The following is a 3,638-nucleotide window of genomic DNA, read 5'->3' as shown; positions in this document are numbered from 1 at the left end:
TATGATTTGATAAAATCTGAAATAAAATGTTAATTTCTACTTAAAAACTGTTAAACAAGTCTAATTTGTCACTTAAAAATATCCCTTTTAACAACTTTTTTTACTTTAAATGACTACGCGTTTTACTCGCTAGAGATACATGAATAAAAGGATTTGATTAGAAGCATATTTTAGCTTCCAGAAGCCATGAAGTGTTCATGGCAACATAAAAAGCGCTAACCAAAAGTAATAGCTAAAATCTGGCGTCGCACCGAAAATTTAAAAGAGCTTTTGTAATATTTAGTTTTTGGGTATTTACAGGCAATTATTTATATACTTTATGAAAATTCGATAACCGCTATAAGTAATTTAATTTCCATAACTGTTATCTGAAGCGTTTCGAATGGAAAATTGTTGTTTTGCGGATTCCGTTTTATCTAGGTAGTGGCAAGACACAAGCTTCTCAACAACCAACTACTAGTACTTCTCGCAAGTATCTCAAAAATTGTTTTTTTATCTGAAATATGTTTTGGAGGTCAGTGTGTGACGATGTGAAGAACGAAATATTAAATCAGTACCAAATTAAAATTCGTATATTTGATGTGATTATATTACATTAAGGTCTTGAGGTAGAAATGCTGTTTTGTGTTTTGATTCTTTAATGTCTGCCTGTATGTGGGTACCCACCATGTTTCCTACATTAAGCGGACAGGAGCGTAAGCTAAATATTTTAATATATTTTTTTGTTTATTAACTAACTAAATAACACATATGCAGGGTGGTTTTTCAGTACGATAGAGTCCATTATTTCCAAAGGTGTTAAACTTTCGAAAAATAGCTTCATATGAAAGTTGCTGACGCACAAAGTGCGCACATTTCAAAAATATCTTATATGATACAGAGTGTCTCAGAAAAGCCAGACAAGATCAAAGTGTATTTTGTTAAATAGAATTATCCATTTTTCATTAGCTTGTGGAATGAAGCTTGAAATGGTGCATATGCACCGTAAATTGTTTTTTTCTTACTTACGACGTTGGCAGACTATCGCGATTTCAGTAATTTTTTTCTTAAAAACATGGTATTTAAAAATTAGTTGTAGAAGCAACAAAAAGCAGTTAGAAATACAAAAAAACACGTCGTTCCATTCACCACAGATCCGTTAAGAATTCTGTTGAACCAAAATATCAATATATTGTACAAGGTGTTAACAATGTGGACTTCAATCTAAAACTTTTTAACGCAATATAACTTTGGTTTTTCAATTGGAAGTACCTGTATATTAATACGTCATTAGATAGACAATTTACAAAGTTGCAAATCTGCATTTACACTTTAAGCTCTGAAATCAACCGTTTTCAAATTATAATTTATTTTATTTAAAAATTTCAAAAAGAAGCTACATTTTGTACGTTGGCTATGGAAGTCAATAAATAAGTGTCAAAATTTGAGTTGCCACGTTTAATTGATCATTTACCTAATTATATCAAGGAAAGAATGTGGTATTTAGAGGGTGGAGCTCCAGTTCACCATACAGCTCAATTTTTTTGTATCTTTAACTGTTTTTTTTTGCTTCTACAATGAATTTTTAGATGCCATGTTTTGGAGCATAATTTTCCTAAAATGTCGATAATGTGCCTTTGCAAGTAAGAAAGAAACAATTTACGGTGCATATGCACCATTTCAAGCTTCATTCCACGAGCTAATGAAAAATAGATAGTTCTATTTAAAAAAATACACTTTGATCTTGCCTAGCTTTTCTGGGACACTCTGTATCATATAAGAGATTTTTAAAACGTGCACACTTTGTGCGTCAACAACTTTTATATGGAACAATTTTTCGAAACATCAACACTAACGGAAATTATGAATTCTATCGCACTAAAAAACCACCCTGTATATCACTATCGTTAGTGGACATTTAGCACCACAAGGGCAAACATCTTCAGTTTTTCTACTGACCCAGCAAAGTGAATTAGACTTTTTAGCAGTTAATCAAGCGAAAAACTGCATCAAACAGTTCTAGAGTTGAAATGACACAAGTTCAAAAAGGTAGGTACCTACACTACTAAAGGGTGCTTGGCTTTACTAAAACCACTAAGATTTTCCACTCTACTTACACGTTGATCAATCGAAATTGATTCCTAGAACTATAGTTTAATATCTACAATTTCAAAATGTAAACTTCAGAACCCAGACTGTAGGCTCCATCTGAGTGACAATTACGTAAGAAAATTAATGCGTAGGTATATGATGATCACCTCATCGAAAGATTTGAGATCGTGAGGCGCACTTCGCTCAAATGAATTCTAGAAAGTAGAAGCTTCTGGCATTAATTACTCGTCAGGTCTGGACTCACTCACTTAAATTGTTTTTCTGAGACATCAGTTTATTTTCAGATAATTGTCTGCTTCCCGCTTAACTAATTTTCTTATTTTGTATACCCGTCACCACTTGCTACATAGTGGAACAGAAATATGTAGAGAACTACCACCCATCATTAAATAAACAGTATCAGAACGGAAACAGTATTATTATACGACAAAAACTTAATTTTCTGACTGATTAACTGCAAAATTTCTGACTGTATTCAGGTTCATTGTTTTTGGCCACTTTTCTGATGTCGATAAAAATTACAGCAATTGAGAAGGGAAGTCAAAAACCAGCCTGTACTCTAAGTCATCCTGATTTCAAAGGGCATTTCAAGCACGCTGATGAACGCCGTCTTAATCACCTAGCGCTTGTTTGCAATCTTCTGGTTCTGGTTCTTCTAGAAGCTAATCTGCAATGTGACAAGCCTGGAAAAATTAAGTTTTCCCAACCAAATTTTGAATTGTGTTTATTGTAATATCAGTTTCAAATCAAAAAGAGTTTTTATTCTAGAAATTTCCTGTATTTGTTGTTAACTGCAGATTTAATAGTTGACGATTAACAAGCAACTCAATTAGGCACTCATTTTTCATTCATCTAAGTTATTTAAGTTGTTAAGAGATGTTTGCAAACCTTAATAAGGGGCTACTAGACTAGACAATGGCTGCGTTCCGTTAGTGAAAAAAATGAATTTTTGAGAATGTTAGCATTATAATCAGCAATAAAATATCAATGTTTTCATTTGAAGAATCAACTTATGTGTTGTATAATCGTAGCGTTCTGAACTAGAATAAGAACAGAGAAACTATTTTGTAATGTTTCAATATTAGTTTGGATTAACAAAGTAGCAGAAATTTTAAGGTTCAATGATTCTTCTGATATTCAATTGTCATAAAAAAATAAACCACTTGAAAAATGACGCACACTGTCAAAATGGTACGTTTGAGTTAACATGTACAGGAGATACCTAATAAGCTCAGACAAGACTTGAATTTACAACTGAAATCCGAGTAAGTAGAAGTATACAGGGTCCGTCTTTGGGAGCTTACACTAGAAGTATTCGCCAAACCAAAATTACCAGAGTTCTGAAAATTCCAATACAAGGTAACGATGTTGTGTAACGATTTTCAAGGCGGTACCACTTCCGGTTATACCGGAAGTAGGTACTTACTCGCTAATTTTTAATGGAACACCCTGTATATTATTACATTTTTGAATTCTCGGTCATATTTTTGGGTCATTTTGTTAAATGAGCTGGGTACAAAATTTCAACCGTTGTGGTATAATATCCA

The 3,638-nt window shown here is 32.8% G+C and overlaps 1 long non-coding RNA gene across 1 annotated transcript; it reads left to right on the top strand.

Moving 5' to 3' along the window:
• Positions 1-412: 412 nt before the first annotated feature.
• Positions 413-3,273, top strand: LOC125502891. The gene is made up of 3 exons (XR_007280596.1): positions 413-695; positions 1,891-2,028; positions 2,616-3,273. It is a non-coding gene; the product is annotated as an uncharacterized LOC125502891 (long non-coding RNA).
• Positions 3,274-3,638: the final 365 nt, after the last annotated feature.

Source organism: Dendroctonus ponderosae, unplaced genomic scaffold, assembly GCF_020466585.1.
Source record: "Dendroctonus ponderosae isolate FM_Combo_2020 unplaced genomic scaffold, Dpon_F_20191213v2 Dpon_F_20191213_1018, whole genome shotgun sequence".
NCBI classification, from domain to species: Eukaryota; Metazoa; Arthropoda; class Insecta; order Coleoptera; family Curculionidae; genus Dendroctonus; species Dendroctonus ponderosae.
Note: the sequence above shows the minus strand (reverse complement) of the source record. Positions and strands in the feature narration are given on the sequence as shown.